Source organism: Gymnogyps californianus, chromosome 14 (genome assembly GCF_018139145.2).
Source record: "Gymnogyps californianus isolate 813 chromosome 14, ASM1813914v2, whole genome shotgun sequence".
NCBI lineage: Eukaryota > Metazoa > Chordata > Aves > Accipitriformes > Cathartidae > Gymnogyps > Gymnogyps californianus.
Genome location: NC_059484.1, coordinates 132,749 through 151,052, shown reverse-complemented (window position 1 = coordinate 151,052; position 18,304 = coordinate 132,749). Strand labels below are relative to the sequence as shown.

The 18,304-nt window shown below is 38.7% G+C and overlaps 1 protein-coding gene across 2 annotated transcripts in view; it reads left to right on the top strand.

Annotated features, from left to right (window-relative positions):
• ANKHD1 (ankyrin repeat and KH domain containing 1) overlaps positions 1–18,304 on the top strand; it is a 116,076-nt gene that overhangs the window by 16,669 nt on the left and 81,103 nt on the right. The gene's annotated exons all lie outside the window — the stretch shown is intronic.

The window sequence follows — 18,304 nt, the reverse complement described above, 5'->3', positions numbered from 1 at the left end:
CAAACTTTGGTCCGTTGCTTTGCCGGGAAGAGAGACTATTTCTGGGATACTCCAGACACTAAGAGAATTTGAATAATTTGATCCCTTTTTTAAGCACTTTTTAAAATGAAAAAGAGTTTCAGTTTCTCTCATGTACCTGATGACTGGTGTGTCCTAAAACTTATAGCTTTATAAATTGTCAGTGGAGATGTCTGATGGCTAGTGTTATGAGGGCAGTGAGTCTCGGAGGTATGTGTTTACATCTAGGGTTGCAGTGTTCAAAATGATTTCACGGTATTTAACAAATCTAGGAGGTACCATTGCTTGTTGTAATGCCTGTGAGAATGCTTTCTTTAGATTTCTAAGCAGTAGTTGGCCACTTGTCCCCAGGATTAGATGATTTGTTTTTAATCTGAGGTTTCCATGCTTTGATTCCCTGAGTGTTTGGGAGTAGGGATGTAGAAAATGGGCAGAACAGAAGGAATCTGGAAAGAAGAGCAAATCAAAAAAAGCACTCTTTTTTTTTTTTTTTTTTTTTTTTTTTTTTGTTTGGGGGCTCCATCTCTCTCTAAAAAGACTGGACAAAATTAATGCCAGTTGATACATGTGTGAGATCAAAAGACTGAAAACACTCTTGAGAAAGTCCTCTAGTTAAGCAGTACTTGTCTTTCTCCCTGTGAATTTCAACACTAAAAATATCATTAGGCTAACCTAAAGGAGACATGGAAAATCTGGTAGTTTATTAATAAAAGCCATCATTTGAAAGTGATTGAAAAAGAAGCTAGTGTTTCTGGGAGATGTTCTAATATCTTCACTGGATTTCTCTGGCTGGTTTGGCTGAAAATACCCTTTCTAACCTTAAGTGAGCCTCTAGGTTTCCATCATGGCGACAAAGCAAGCAGCCTAGCGTTTGGACTTTGTATTGTTTTGCAGTTTGGCAAAAGCAAGTGATTTCTCCTGTTATTTTAGTCACATTTTAGTCCCCAGCATTAAGGATAGCTTGCAAAAGTAGATGCCAGAACTATTGCTCGAACAAGTAATTTAGCTACGGCCTTGTCTGATGTGGTTTCCAGGGTAGCTTGGCTGCCTTCGTTGTGATGATACCGTCTCTGGTGGGAGGCTTGATCCTAACTTACAACCTAGAGGAAAATCGGTCTTGCATTTAGTGCCTCAGATTTCTTAGGGTTTCTCACATGCAGGATTCATGACTGTGTCATTAGGATCTTAATTAGTATGACTTGCAAAACTAGTTTTGCTCATTCTTCATGAATCCTTTAATGCTCAGATCTCACATGGACATGTTGTTTATTAATTCTGGAAGGTAAGTTCTAGCAACTGCGTCCAGATGGGATGTTCTTCTTCAAATTACTTATGCAGAAGTGGTTTTCAACCATTGCACTCTCTAAGATTTGTGGGAGTTTTGCTTTGATTTTAAGTAGCTGTCTTGATTTGAGAGCTGGTTAGGCCTGCATATGCAAGTGTGGAGGCCAGAGGTTAGTTGAACTGCTTAAAAATGTTTCTATACGTTATATTTACCCATCATAAGTGTTGGATATTTTTTCGCAGTTCAGCTTGTTTATTCTGTTTCCAAGAGGACTTAGCATCCAAAACCACAAAATATTTTGAGGGTGACAGCCTTAAGTAGAATTTCTAGCAAGAGGGTTGTGCCTCACCCCCCTTAACATAGCAGCATTATGTGCACACAAACAGCGGTTAGATTCCTTATGTTTACTAGGTCCTCTGAAAACCTGGCTGATTAGCTTTAGTTTGGACAACCATACTTCCTTCTGTAATCTGTTTAAGCAAAGCCCAGGCACTTTGTTAATGAACAACTATCTTTAAACAACTGTCAGTGATAGTATTATTTCACAAAAACTGGTTTTACGAAGGAGAGACTTTACTATTCTGTGAACGTCATAAATGAGTTTTCATCTTCAGAAATTGAAGATAAATTAAAACAGTTGAATCCTGTTCTTTGGGAAGTTATCCTAAACAAACCAAGTCTTTTGTATACCTTCCTTCAGTTTGACTCCCAGTAGCAAAGAAGGGATTTCTACATAAAATAACCTATGGAAAGAGAACCATACTATTTAGAGATGTTTCCATTTTTCAGACTGTAATTAAACAGATTCTTAGTGTTCTGACAGTGGATTCATGTTCTGCACTAGAAACATTCAGCTCCACTGTTAATTAGGGTACTGTTGATATCTTAAAATAATATTCCAGCTCTGAAGAATCATGGTTCTTTTGTGGATCTTCAGTAAGGTTGCCTATTAAATTTCCTTTTTAGGGACAGTAGTTGACTGCTGGAGGATGAGGTCTCTTTGCTGCTGTGAATGAATGGTTGTAGCATTCAGAGCTCTTGGTCTTCTTGGCAGGTTCCTCCGTTGGTCCCTCAACACATGTTCTTAAAAGGGCAAACTCACCTCCAAGTAGTTGGGGAAAGTTTGACAGGTTAAAGCTGTTTCATTTTCTGGTCCCGCCTTTTATAGGCATCAGGAAGGGAAAATGAGTTGCTTATGTAGTGCAGTCCTCTTTCTGGAGTACAGGTTGTTTCTTAAAGAGGATAGAGAAAGGTGTTGGTTGAAGCATGTGGTCAAATAAGAATCCCGGATGCCCATTTGGTGTATTCTGCACCAAAACCATGGAATTCCATAGAAAGTTGTAAAATGTCAAAATGTTAATCCCTGCAGTTAAAATACCCTGTTTGTACTGTTTCAGCATGGTTTTGCTGAGTTTTCTGGGAAGTGACATAGAATGTTACTGAACTGATTTTTAACTTGAAGAAATAGCTTGGGTGCCTGTATCCTTACCAGCAGAACTTTTGAGCATGTTCCTTCTCAATCTGAATGTTGAAGCACTTTGACAATGAAGCATCAAAAAATAGATGCAGAAGAAAGTGGTAAAGAAACTCTTTGTCTAGCACTGGAGCACTTGGTATTCCTGTTGAGTATCTACACAGGGAGGAGTTTTGTTAGCAGTGAGTTCTTCAGAAGTCCTACTATTGTTTATAAAGAGGCTTCTGAGGAAAATCAGGGTATTTTGGAGAGGAACCATGTTCAGCCAAGGGTTTGGTTAATGAAACAGATGCGAGTAGTCCATTCTTACATTCAAACAGGGAGCAGAGTTATATACATCCTTCTTTTCTGTTGAAATACAGGATTAAAGGTGACTGGAGACCCTCACATGGATGGTTCGGTGTATTTGAGACTTTGGGGGATTAAATGCAGTGTAAATGGTGAAAGAGAAATCTAGTTTTAATAACAAATGTCTGTTAATACCTAGTGAATTTCAGTAGTTGATTCAGGCATGAGGGCCTGATACTGCTTTTTGGAAAGCTGGTAGGGTCGGGGGGGCGGAACAGGTTGTGTATTCTGGAACTGGGGAAGGCAAAAAGTGGAAGTAATCACTACTTAGTGGAAATACAGAACACAGGTCAAAATATGAATGGGCCCAGATAAAATCTGCCTGCTTTAGGATAAACTGAAAGGATAGAGTGAGATTCAGCAATTGTAAAATTGAATGCTTTCCAGTGTGTGTATGTGTATCTCTATATTTCAGTTGCCAAACTGTTGACCAAACCTGCTTTTATTTTTGTGATGTGACCAAACCCATTCATTATTCACTAACAGCAAGGGTTTTTTTGATTAAAATAAAGTAAATTATATTTGTTTCCCCCAACATTAGAGGGCTTGAACGTGACAAGATAGACCTGTGATCCAGCACTACTGGGGAGTGAGCTGTGGTCTAAAAGAACAGCTCAAAAGATGCACAGCTTGCTTTCATCCTGCATCAGAGACACTCCTTGGAAAGTGTCAGAGACTGGGCTAGATAAATTCTTTGATCATGTTGTTTATGATCAATAAGATTCATGTGTGGACCTGGTGTTTCATTTCTTAGGGCTGATGAGTAACTTACTTGTGATTTAAATGGAGGTGGGCATCTAATCCATTAGAAACTTAACCTCTGAAGAGTTATCCAAGCTCCACTTCAAACTGTAGAAGTTGAGGGCTGCAGAAAACAGACGATTCATGTTTGTCAATTTAACGGCTGCGCCTCTGTGCTCATGGAATGTAACAAATACATTTCTAGATCTGTATTGGTGTTCTTGAATACAAAAGAAAAATAGGGTCTTTATTGGGGGGAATCTGAGAGAGGATTGCTGGAATTTGAGTAAAGATGGAACTTTATTGTAAAAATGTAGCAATATCAAATTTGAAGTGTGTTTAGCCGCCTTCAACATGGCAAAAGTCCTACCTTAGTCCAACTATTTTGACTGATATTTTTTTTTAAACCAAGAAAGGCTTTTCACCCTAATTTGATCTGATCTGAAATACTTGGTGTTATATGGTTGCAGTATACGAATCAAATAAAAGAAACAGTTTTCATTAAGAAAGTTCGAAAAGGCATCGTTCTAGGTGTTTCTTTAGCAATCAAAGCTGTACTCCTACTAAAATCACCACTGTCTTGTTAACTGGAAAACTTTTGCTTTTTGAGATACTGGCACATTACAGTGACTTGCTCATTTTCTTTCTTCACCATCTAAAGATTCAGAGTGGGAAGGAATATATGGTATGTGAAACGTACAGATGTGTTGTGCTTTTGAGTAAGTTGGATAAACTGAATTTTGTGCATGTAATTGAATTATTAATATTATTTCTCTGAGGTTTTGCATGATTTAAATATTTTTTCTAATCTAGTAGGCTTTTAGATTAGAAGAAGTCTAGTCTAATCCTGCTCTTAGTCAAATTAACTTCCATACTTTGAAAGTGTGTTAAATGTACCAGCTTCATATTCTTTGGCTCTTTTTCAGTTGGATTTTGCTGTGAAGAACAGTTTCATTGTCATAACACTTAAATTGATGCTTTTAGGTATCAGACAGCTAAGTTATCTTACCAGATCTGAACACTGTGCTTTTGGAATTCTTTGGCAAAGGTGATTCTGAGATTTTAACTTTTCTTCAGCGGGGATGGGGAGTGGGAAGAGACGAGACAGAAAGTTATAAGTTTTAATTTGTGAGGTATTAAAATTGGCCAGGGTACTCCTCAATCTCTTAAGTTGTCTGCGTATTTATATGTATCTTTATATATATATATCTGTCTATATATATCTCACAGGTAATCATAGTTAATCAGCCAGTGTTTCATGACCGTACCATAAACAACTTGTGCAACTCTCCTTTTAACATCATTTTTTCAAAGTCCTGGATATATTTTTTTATTAACTCTACTTCTCCTTTCTATTTTACTTCTGTTATATTTCATTTTTCATACAAGTTGGTTTCTTCTGCAAGGTAAAATCCCCTTTGCTCTTCTATTCCAATATGGGGATATTCCTGGTTAAAAACTTTTTTCCATTCAGTATTGTTTTCAGGACTTCTTGTTATATGAGTGCTTGGAATAGTCTCACCCAAAGAAGGAAAGTAGGGAGGGTTTGGGCAGGAGAAAAGAAGCAGTGCTTTATTGACGGTCCTACGTAATGCCTGGATTGAGATGGAATTTAGCCTGTACCAAGAGGAGATCCTACTTTTTTTTTTTTTTTTTTTTTTTTTTTTACATATATGCTTCCTTCATCCATCAAGTGAAAATAATAGCGTTCAGGCTTTGCAGTGGGGTGCAGAAGCTTACACTGGGCTTTGTGCTACTGCTGGCCGTCGGCTTAGAGCTGGCTGCGTAGCACTGCGGTCTGTACTGGGGAGCTGGTACCCTTTACAGGGTACAAGGGGTCTGTTGTGGGACAGCTAGTAAGACTCTTGTTTGTTGACAGTACATTGAAGCAAGCTTTTGTTTTGGTTGTCTTGAGATTTTGTGCTAGAGCTGGTAAATAAAGATCTTGCATAGCAATATTGCAGGTAAGCTAGTTATGTGGGTCTCTGATATTAATCAGGTACAGAAAAAAAGACCCACTAGCTCAAACCACAGGTTGCTTAAAGCTGGTATCTGGTAAATATTGCTGTTGATCCAAATGTCTTACCACAGAATGTATCTTATTTGAGTGTGGTGCAGTATTTTTTCTGTATTCTTCTGTTTCATGTGCGTGCTTTCTCTCTCTAAACAGATGGCTACTGTTATGATTCTTTCCTTGTGATGCCTCTGTAAGGGGAACGTAGATGTTAACCTTGTGAAATGAAGCAGTTACTACGCTTGCAAGTTTGAGTTCATCAAAATGTAACTCTTCTCCCTAAGTGCATCAGGAGAGTGAGGAAGGAGCGAGGAGGTAGAAAAGCCTGTGTCTCTTTCTTGTATCTCCTGCAAGAAGACTCTATTAATAGTTTATTAAAAAACTCAATTACACAGACTTGGGGTTTAAGTTTGCATTTTTGTTTATTTTCTGCATTTGTCAGTCGTGTAGTTTCCTTAGCACATGATGATAAAACCAGAGTTTAGAAGCATTCAGAACACAGTTTGAGTATTAAGTGAATGCTTCATAGTGTGCGGAAGATTGGATCCGAATCTCCCCACTCAGATTTCGATTTTTTTTTTTTTTTTATGTTCTGTAACTTAATGGCAAAGTGTGGTGGCAGTAACTAGTGCCAGCCACTTAGCTCCATACTAGACAGACTGGTAAGTCAGGTTGGTAGTCTGAGTGTGTAGCCACCCCTTCTGGGGCTGATTGGAAGTATACTGTGAGATGTAACATAATTATATTGGCAACAGGGCTGCTTGCTACCTGTTTATATAGGAGTTGCTTGAACTGTCCAGTTCATGTGCTGTGATGAGTGTCTTAGGACATGTGAGAGGAATTAACTGAGCTCTTGTTGGCAGACCTACAATACATTGTTCTTCTATCAGTTTTATAATGCTACTAAATATTTGGTTTTTTTAAAGTGTCAGAAGCAACAGATTATACCACGTCATTAATACTTTACAGTATATGGTGTAACCGGTGAATCTGTTGCTTTTTTCAATTGGTAACACCTTTGACAAAATATTACTATTGTCTATTTAGGAAGTAATTACAATAAATGAGTTTCTAGGAAAACAAATGATAATGTAGTATATGCATAGCGTAAATTATCATATTCTGCTTATTTCTAGAAAGTCAAGCTAGTTTTCACCAGATTAATGAAAAATAAAATTATGTAAAATATACTGCCACTCATCTTTGATTCTACTTATGGAAGCAAGTGGCTTTTTTTGCAGTGGGGCATAAGCACCTTCATTGCCTGTTATAAATTATTTTCTGCCTTTTTAAAGACCTTATTTTGAAAGCTAAGAACTTAAATCTCTTGATTTAAAATAAGCTATAGTAAATTAAGCATCTTGCACAAAAATGGAGTTTATATTCTTTGTGAATATGAAGTATTTAAATACTTGAGGATTCAACACATACTAGGAAATGTCCAAAAAAAAAAGTAATTATTACATTGTACAAATTTATCCTCGTAGTATCCATCAAGAAAATACTTGCTGTGGGAACAAAAGGCACGGTGCAGTTCTGTAACGACTTTTTTCCCTGTGTAACAAAGCATTATCTCTAAAACAGCAATTACTAGCTTGTCATTTAGCCATCACCTTTTCCTCAAATTCTGTACAGCTTCTTAAAACTTTTTGAAAAATGGGGCTGAAAGAAGTCTCCGTAGATATAGTTTTATCTCCTTTTCCTTCTCCCCAGGCAAATTCAGCTGTGCTTGTGCCATTCCTGATAGGTGGCTTTAAGAACTGGTTAGACAAACTATCTCCAGTGCTGGAAGCTCCACAGCATGCCAAGCCAACTGCAGTCCTTAGGATGAGAAGGTTTTTCTGAGTATCAGTCCTCGGTGTTACATGCTGAAATATGTAACTTGGAGTCGAAGGGGGCACTAAGCTGCTTTGGAAGAGCTTCATGAGGGAAGGAAGAAAGTTGTCGTAGTAAAGCAATTGGTGTTTTTTTAGTGGAGTTGCTTTGGCTGCTTGATTTATGCATCATATCCAAGTTCAGTGTTCCCTTTTTCAATGCAGCCATCCTTAGAACCAACTTGCAGACTGTTATCTTCCTCAGGTTTTGGTTTTTTTTTTTGGGGGTGGGGGGAGCTAAATAACATCAAATCTTTCTCTACCATTAACTCATGTTATTTAGACTTTCATCTGCTCTTGTTCTCCTCTGGAGTCTCTGTACGTGATCTCTGTTCTTCATAGCTTGTTGCCCCAAATTAGTCATATTACTCAAGCTGAGGTCTATTGATGCATGGAGAGTAGGAGTGTTATTTCATCTGTCCTGCAAGCTGTGCTTTTGTTTATATATCTCAGCTTGTTGTCTGCCTTTTGCAGGAGAAATGTTGGTTTACAAGTTGAATTTGACTTTAAATCTACCAATACTTTTCTGAAGAACTGTTACCTGAACAAAGTATTCTGTATTTGTGCAGTTGATTATTCCTGTGTGTGAGCAGTTGATTATTCCTCTGTGCATGCGTGTATATATATATATTTGCTGACACTCCTGTTTGGATATATTCTTTAAAAAAACTTCTTGAATCTGAATCGTTATAAAGGCTAAAATTCTATCTTTGCTTTCAAAGAATTACATGGCTTTTGAGTAACAGAGGAAGGCCACAGTAAGCAAGAATATTCTAACCAGTCTGGCCTGACTTCCAGTTGGCTTTGCCTCGTATTGCCAAAAATAAGCAAGCAGTGTGTTTTGGAAGTCTCAACAAGGAAAGGGGCATGTAGGAAGATTTAATAACGAAAAGAGGAGAAACTTGCAATATGGCTGTGCTTTTGGCTATTAGCCTCCTCTTATAGTGAGGACACCCAGTGCCTGATCTTCCTAAACTGTAGAGCCAGAATAAGAGGTAGAATAACTTTATTTTAGTCTTTATACAGATAAGAGGAAAGACCTGGAGAGAAATAATGGAAGAAGTTTGGTTTAGTAAAATCTTCATTGGCCAGACTTTGCCATACTCGCTATTTGAAGCAGCTCCATCCAGAAGCTGTCCATTGGATTAATGCTTGTTAAATTTCTCTCTGCATTGTGCTCCAAAGAAGCTTAGTAAAACTTGTGCTTTGTGGTGCCAGCGTTGGATTCTGTGACCTCTGATGGGCAAAAACTCCATCTGAAGCAGCAGAGCTTCAGGGATGTGGACCTAAGTGAAAGTGCATCTCTTGATGCACCTGTGTCGTCTTCCCTTTTTGTTTTTGAACTGTAGGAGGATGCCGCAAAGAATGAAAAGATGTGATGGTGTGAGTCCCCTGGACTGTTCTTGTAGAGGGATATGTTTTTTCTAATGCATTAACAGTAGATAGGTGTGTTCTTTCTTCAAGTTGGGTCACGGTAAAATAAATTCCTTACTTTCTTTCTCCAGACTGTAGCATCCTGATTTTTGGTTGTTTTGCACTCTGTAATCTACTGTGGCATTCTCAGGTATCTTATTTTCAGGATGTTTTGTTACACAGTGTGTATGTAATGACAGTACACTGAAAGGCTGTGGATCTTTTTAGGTAGAGGGGAGGTTTTATGAACAGTTTCTCAAATGTTCAGTTTGAAACATGAATTTATACACTAGTCTGTGCTATACGCCGTTAGGGTAGTGATCTTTTTTTAAAGAAGTGGCACACTTGGTCAGCCTCTGAAAATACTTGCATATTTTGGCTTGCTTTGCCATATATAATTGGCATAAACTGGGGGCTAAAAGTCCATGGGCTTCTAGGTTAAGTCGATGATGTTACTGGCCATCAAAGTTTACTCTTAGTTCTTTGCTTGAAAATGCAGAAGTATTTTCAAATTTTTTTTCCCAGATAGTCGCCAAGCACTGTACTGATCCAGAGCCATTTTCTGATTCAGGAAAGCAATTACAGCCCATTTGGACTCAGTTTCCCGCTGAATGCTAGAAATTTGGTGAAAAGAGTTCAAGTGTGATGTTTGCCTATAAATAGCATTCAAAGGTTATTTGAGTTCTCTTCTTCCTGCATCTGTGCTGTGCATGGGGGTCATATCCTGGTGTTAGTCTCCATAGGGGTGTGGTACTTTTCCTCCATAAGCCTTAGGTTACTCAAAAAGCAGAAAGTAATTCTACTCTTTTCTCCTTCTACCACCAAATAGGTGAGAGTGTCTGTAAAGTAACTTGTTTTCAAAGGTCAGAAGCCCTAAAGTAGATGAGAATTAAAATATTTTGGCTTGCTTAGAATGCTGGAAGTCAAGAATAGGAATTTTGTGCACCTTCTTCAGCATGAATAAATTTTTTACTTCTCTTGATGTTTCTCAGGGATATGTGGGGTTTTTCCTTGCTCCTTACCCCCCCACAGTAGACGGTACCATTTCCATGTTCCTCCTTTCCATATTTCAGTAGCAGTCTTAGCTCTTTGAGGTGTATCTTTCAGATTCTTGGAGGCAAGCAGTTGTCAGACTTGAAATGAGGAAACATTAGTTTTTCTCTCTGATAAAGCATGAAAGGAAGAACCAGGAATTAAAGAATAATTGCCTACTGTTAGCTTCAGTATTTTTCTGTAAAAATAATGAAATAAACCCTGTAAATTTTTCCATATTCGATGACACGAAGTAAAAAATTTATTTTGAAGCTTTCCTTACAGAGGTCATGATTTCTGCTTCTGGATCATTTACAAAGTTGCTGCCTTTATAGTTGTATGGGTAAATATTGTAAGGACTACAATCTCAACTTAAAATAAATTCCACAAGAGTGACTTGGGGTTTTAATACTACTTTGTATAAGCAACCAGAAGCAATCTGATTCTTTTTTGTCAGTCTGTAGCCTGGATGCTTCAAAAATGTCCTGGATGTCCAAAGCTCTGAATTTGGAGCCTAGCTCCGTTGATTCTTGCTGGGGCACTCAGTAGATGATACCGATTCTTGCATGTTCGTTTAGCACTGTATACTGTCATTACGATCCAGTTGAGTGTGCTGGTATGTATGTGTGCCCTCACGCTTCATTTGACAGGGTGTGAGCAGATGACTGCCTGTCTCTAGGGGAGATGTGCTGAGTCTGCCATTTGAGCATGTGTCCATTTAAAAGCTAAACAAAGCCAGGCAAACAATTCAGCTTGTGGCTGAAGTTTTCCCTTAGCTAATCACAGTAATACTGGCAAGCGTGATACAACTAGAAGAGCGTTTGTTTTAAGTGCATAAATGTGCTTGAATACTTGCTGGTGCTGCGGCCCTGGAAAAGATGTTGCAGGAGGACGTAGCGAGGGAGGGAAGAGAAGGCTGGCAATGAAAAAGGCATCAGGCACCCAAGTAATTCACTATGATTTTGCTGCCATGGCAGATCTTTCTGGGTGTGTATCGCTGGCTTTTATCTGTGTTAAGGGTGAAAAAAACCCTAAAAAAATCCCTGACTTAGTCATTCAAAAAAATTCAAAAATGGAAGTGATAAGCTCCTATTTAACTGTAACAGTACCTCCCATTTAATCCTAGAGAAGCACCAAAACAAATTTATGTCCAGAGTAAGGTCGATGTTTATAAACTAGTGCTTAATCCCATCCTTGCCCTTTATAATTTGGATTAGAGTTAGCATTGTGCTTTGAATATTCCTCTCAAATGCAAGACCATACATTTTCTTACAATCAAAAACAAGTTAGAAAGGAGGCCTTAGTTGCCATGGGTAAAAGTGCTTTTTTAATTAAAAACCAAAACCAGAACAAACCTCAACAATTTACTGGAGCTGGTAGAATTAGCTGTTACTCTATGACTTGTTTAATAAGAATACCTGAGTTACTGTCAGGTCTTGTACAATACTGCACTAACTAGAATTAGCACATATATGAGGGAAGGCAGGCAGGGTACTGTGACTTTTCTATAGGGTGCAGAATTTTTTTTCTAAATATTCCAATATAGATGCCTAGTAGACACTAGATCTTTACAGACCGAGAAAATTTGAAAAAGAGTAGTTTGTGCTACAGGGATCATCACTGGCTTGACACGTGCCTTACAACAGTTGTAGTTACTAGGTTGCAACTGTCCCAGCGTTAGAGCAGTTTCTTGATGAATAATGACTCTTACCTTGCAGTCCCTATGGATGTTGGTCAGGTTTTTGGTTTGGTTTTGTTTTTTTTTTTCTGGGCTGGTCTTCTACCTTTGCTTCTAACTCATAATGAGTAAACAGAAGCTTTCTCCTCCTCCAAGGCCAAATTCAATTGTCTGTACTTGCATTTGATATGTCTTGCAAGCCAAAACACAGATAGTTTTAACAAACCTCTTTTGTGGGAATCTCTATTGCCACAAGTTGAAAAGATCTAGTTTAGCTTCATCTCTTGTGCCCTACACTTTCTTTATTAAAAAAAAGCCAGGTTCCTTGAAGAAACTAAACTACTTTTTTCCAGTACAAAATCTTGGGGCTGAGGAAGATGCTCCTTTCTCCCCTCCTTTCTATCTTACCTTTCCATCTTGTTGCCTCTTGAATATGCTAGCTGAGCAGATGCTCCAGCCAGCAGGGATGCTGTGCAATCAAAGAAGAGATAAACTAGCAGTTACATGTCGATTGAAGCCTAGCTGTTAGCGGTAGGTAGAGAGTAAGAACTTCAGTCCAGCAGTTCATATGTGTAATAGCTTTCAGTGCATACCAAGTAGTTTTTTGCCATGGTTGGTTGTAGTATTTCATAGGTGTGGGGAATGTACTTCACTAGGTTCTGGACCAAGGCTTAATTCTTAACAAATAGTTGAAAAACAAACAAAACCAAACCAAAAATCCAAACAAACAAACAAAAAAAAAAAAAAGGAAAAGACCAATCTAGACAAGTTCAGCATTAATGTCTGTTCAGTTCATAATTGTGTTAAATTTTTGCTTCTCTGCTGGAGGAAATATGAACACTTTCTTGTACTTGAATATAATTCTTCAGGCTTTGTGTTGAACTACAAGCCCTCTCGTATTCTCCCCTGAGCTTTAGTTTGCTTTGTTTAAAGCAATTCAGCCATTGAATTGCTGTTTAAATGATGACTGCGACAGAACTGGCAATTTTTTTTACTGTATTATTGCTTTTGTCCTAATTGTAGCTGCTTCTTTAAAGCGCGAGGTAATCCAAGAGGCAGATATCTCTCCCAGACGCTTATCTGCAGTGAGATGGGTGGAAAAACCGTTTGCTGATGATGAAGTGCATCTGTAACTATGATGCAGGAGTAATTCATGATGCTTCCATATTAACTACATGTAATATGTATGGGATTAAAGTGCATTTGGTTGAGTGATCGGCATGATTTTATGCACATACGTGATGAATGTGTCTGAAGGTCCTGGTTCCTGTAAGGAACGACCAGTATTGAGGATTGTATCTGGGAACTTGTCACCTTGTAGTAAGGCAAATGTTTCTTTGCTAGAGATTTAATAGAAACAAAATCTTGAAAAATGGAAAAGTTGGGTTTCTTTATAAAGATATTTGATTAGGAAACATAAAAATTTGGACATTCTGAATGAGTGGCACAGGGGAAGATGTGTGAGGTGGCTGAGGTGGTTTAGTGGCTATTTGCTGTCACCATCAGGCAGGAATCTTCTGTTCCTGGCTGCACAGTTTTCTCTCCTCTTGCCAGTTCTAGTGGTGGCTAGAAAGACCCTTTGCTGGTCAAATGTATCGTGCTGTGCTGGTAGAAATCTCCCTCTTCTTTTCCCGAGTGTGAGTGCAGTGGGGTTGGTGGGAGTGCCTGGGGAAACCCAGGGAGAGGAGGAGCACTGAGTCATCTTTCTGGCAGTGGCCAAATGTTGGATCGACACAGAAGACCTCATGTTATTTCAGCTTTAGAAAAGGTAACTCAATTTTCTTACAATGGGAGAAAATGGATGCCTAGTGAAAGCTTGAAAAAAATCAAACTGACAGAAAAATGTAGTAGCACAGTCTGTCATGGTCAGGAATTTAAATAAGATGAAGAGTATGAGGAGATAGTTATGGATAACTTTTCTGGTATTATTCTTTCCTATTTGAACTCTCATATGGTAACAAAAAGTCTGTCACAAGGTTTAAACCAATCTTTTATTTTAGTATTTTAAGTTAAAGTATGTGTAGTATTCCATATCTGTCAAATATCCGTATTCTTTCTTGCATTCTGAAAACAGAGGAAATGGGTGAATTGGCTTGGTGGAGAGGAATTAGATGAAACTGCAGACTATTTGGGGAGATTGGGATTTTGCTAGAAACATCTGTAAGTCTATGTAGAGCTGGTTTTTCATTGCTGAATTTGCTTACGGGGCTTCCAAGCTTTAGTAAAAGTGGAAGTTGCTGACTAATGTTGTGAATTACCTGACTGGGTAACCTGGTATTGAAGTAACATGAGACTAAATTGAAATCTAATGGGGAAACTCTCAAAAGAAATGTAAATATTAATGAGTATTGACTAGTTAAACAAGAATTTATGTTTGTGCTGAAGTATACAAAATTAGTTTTCAGATTTTGAGATATCTGAGCACACTGATGTAAAAGCAGATGATCCCAAAAAAGGACTCCTTGTCATCAATATGTTACCAAAAAAACAGTAAGAACTAATTGTAGCTGGAGAAGTACTTCCTAGCTTTTGATTCTGAAAAAAGAAAATCTTGCTGCTACAGTTGCCATACTGGAAAGCAGAGAGAAATGTCATCGAGATTTCTGGCTCCTGTTCTGACAACTACATTGAAATATATGTAAATGAAAATATAATATTAAGAGTTTGCAGTGTCAAGCAAGTGAAAAGTTAGAAGCTGGAATCAAGGGTAATTTTCTCCAATGGCATGTGTATGTTGTGATGGCCTTTCAGGTTTTTTTCAGACATCCCCTTTCACTTGAGATACTGCTCAAGTGGTTGAGTTCCTATTATTTTTAGGAGTGGGGATTTGTGAAGAAAGGGGTATTTTGAGGTTAAGACCATGAAATACAACCCAGGAGAATAAAACTATATTTCTGCTTTTGCCAGAAAATGCTTAGCAGATGATCTGAACATGACTTTTCAGATAGCATTGAAAATGTCATTTTTGGGTGTGATGGTTTGCTGTCAGGAATCTGATCTGTAGAAATCGAAAACTCGGCTTCTCTGGAAGTCTGTGGGGAACTGTGATGGTGACACATGAAATATTGTAAAATGCTAATTACTCAAAAAAAACCCCCACCAAACCCACCCCCTTGATTTCATACTAAATGAGTTTTATTTAGCGTGTCCCAATACTAATTGAGAAGAATAAACATAAAAGTTGCAGCAGTGAATTCAGTTTGTGCCATGCACTCGGTGATATGGGGGGAAAAAAACCACAGTTTTATAGTGACTGTTTGTATCAAATGTATATAAAAGGATAAATTCTTGTGTTCAGCATAGTCACAACAGGGATGTTAAGGGTACAGTAAGTTTTCAGTGCACTGGAGCTAAGATCAGACTATAATTTTGATATTCAGTGGTGAAGACTACAAAGGCGTGTGCTTGACTTTGAAAAGACTGAAAGCCTCAATGTAGTTTTTTTTAGTGTTTTAGAAAACAAAGCTAAAATAAACCCTACCATATCGAATCTCTACTACTCCCTGCCTGGGACTGATAGTGTTGGAATGACAAAGTGAAAAAATGGAGAAGCATTCTGGTTAATGCTTCTCAAAAAGAGACTATAGGCTATACCTACACTAAAATGTCTTCTAAATGAGAACTTCTAAAGGACCAAACACGTTTTCAGGGAGATCTAGCTAAGCAAAAAATACCATTTGGGGGGGGGGGGGGGGGGGGAGGTAGAACTTCTGTGAGGTTTAGTTAATTGTGGTCTAAATAGTTCACCATTACATAATAAAAATGTTTATTCTTGGTCTGTGGTTGCCATCAAGAGATGTCTTGTCTTTCCCTGGCAGGTTTTCTCTCCTAAGGGATTTGGAATTTGCCACCTTCCTCCTCTCCTTCCCCAGTCAAACCAAATTTGTCTATTTTTACAAGCCTTTTGCCATCTTGAGGGCATGTTTCAGATGTGCTAGGATTTTAAATAGTAGTGCTGCCATTAATTGTCTGATTGCTTTATCCTTTTGGGTCTGAAGTTAGGCACAACGTCAAGTTTCCTTTGCACAGTAATGAATGCTTTCTTTCTGCCACCGGTGTTAGCTCCTGGTGTCACGTTAAGCCAGCAGAACTATTTGCAGGAGAACTCTTTTATTGTGATTTAGAAGATGGCAAAGGCTTACTCAAGGAGTTAAGCTGAGGCTTTCTACTGTCAGATTGGCACCAAGTGCATAAGCTACGCTGAGCTTATCATCCTCTGTTTGCTGGTACTATCCATGGGGAAGACTGTTCTTTCTTCTCTACAGGTACTCTGCTTGGGAAAGTTTGCAGTTTTTCTGTAACTGTATGGGATTTCCAGGCATATGATAGGAGTTACTGGATTGAACAACTGTACAGTGTAGGCTGAGGAAGACCAGCTCTTCTAGACAGAGCTAGCCCTACTGTAGAGACCTTTTGCAGTTACCCTGCACTATGTTGCCACAGCCCTTCTCTGAGTTATCTGATGGGCCAGCGGCCAGGCACAGTTGCTCAAATGCATCCCCAAAGTGCCACATTTAGTTAACACACAAGATCCAGCTTTGACGTACCTGAGTAATAGATGTGACTTCCCTGAAGCAGAGGTTATACTGTGTGCAGTGTGAAGATGCTTGAAGCTTTTGCCTGGATAGAGGCATGGCATTGCTAATTACAGGGTTTGACTGCTGTGGAGCAGCCTTTTGATATGGGTTAGTTTACTAAGAAATGCTGTTATGGCTCTGCAAATACATCAATGTAGTGGACTGAAGCATTAGGAGGGCTCATGGCTAGCTTTGGCTGCACACGAGGCGATGGGGTGATACCTCTGTGAGATTTTTTGCCTGTATGTTTTGTTTGGAGGCATCCCATGAGACAGTAACAGCTTAGTCTGTTCTAAATGGTTTCTGGAGTGAGATTTTTTTGAGTATAACAGTGGTGATCTGCTCACCCACCGTGTCATGTCAGAAAGATGCTTCATTTACCTTATTGCATAATCTGTTTCCAGCAAAAGTGCTGAACTTCTTTATCTCAGGAAGGTGTTGGGAAAACTTAAAACTTTAAATCTAGTTCTGTAGGAAAGAATCCCTTCTAGGTGGTACATTTTGCAGCGAGGAAATGAACATGAACTCTCACTGAAGTCTCTTGTATTTTGAGTTCCCCCCAAAAATCTGGCCCTTGCAAATGGGGAGGAACTAGACAACAGAAGACTTGGCACTTGTCTGAAGATTTTTGTATCTTAACTAGAAGCTGGCATCTTACTGATGCATGATTTTGACTTATCATGACTTCGGGGCGGGGAGTTTAAATATGTATTCATTGGATTTTATCTTAGAGATTTTGGGGCAGAAGACAAGCTCTGTTTTTGATACATTATGTTGGCTTTGTGGTACTCTGAACTTTCACACTTTGATAGTTTTACTGCTAAGACCAACAGAAAACAGCCAAGGAACTGAACCTCTGTGGCAACAAGTAAACCGAGTAAACTTCAGGGTTACCATTTCCATCTGGGAATGTCTTTGAGTTGAAATCTGGTAAATACAGCAGAATACAGTTAGAATACATTCTCCTACCCCGGGTTTTGTATTTGGTTTTATAAGGTGATAAATCATCTGCTGAGGAAGCTATCAAGCTGCAGCCTGCTCAGGCAAGCTGACTGTGCTGTACAAGAGGAGTTACTTGCATTGTGAGAATCACAGAGCAAGCCAGGGCAGTAGGTGTGTTCTGAGACACTGTGGTGGTTGCATAGATCTCGAGCCCTGCTTCCCAGGGAATGGCGCTGCCTTTAGAAAGGTTGATTTTTAATGGGCACGGTAATAAAGAACGATATTAGCCTTCCAGAAACATTACTGGGTGATGCTAGTCAAGGTTCAAAAACTTTGGAAGGTGCTGTTGTAGAACCTTTAGAGAGCTCTATTTGTTGGAAAGGAAAAATCTTTCAGTTATGATATGGCTAGTTTTAAGACGAATCACTCGGGTACCTTATTTTGCCCTAGTAAAAAAGGGACTATAAGGAGCACAAAAATTAGATCTGTAAACTCAGCGTATATGCCATTTAGTTAACTTGAATAATCCAGCCCTGCTGTATTTGAGAGAGCGTTGTGAATTTTAGCAAGAAGTTTAGTAATGGTCAACTGAGTTACAATTTAAGCACATAGGCTTAAATGTATAGAAGCAATCAGAGAGAGCAGGTGTATAATTATGTTTTTTTTCCTGCTACTGGCTGCTGAAGATTGGCTAGGGAACTAGTTCAGTCTGAAAGAGGATTGATCAGGCCTTTGAAAACATGACCAATATGTGTCACCATAATTTTGTCTCCTTTGATTTGCATTCATATCTGTCTTTTGGGAATAACCCTTTCTGTTAAATAGGGATTAAGGTTTCCTGTCTTGGAGTTTGAGTATTATACAGTGCAGAAAGACTGATTTAGGAAGAATCCGGAGCAGGAAGGGGG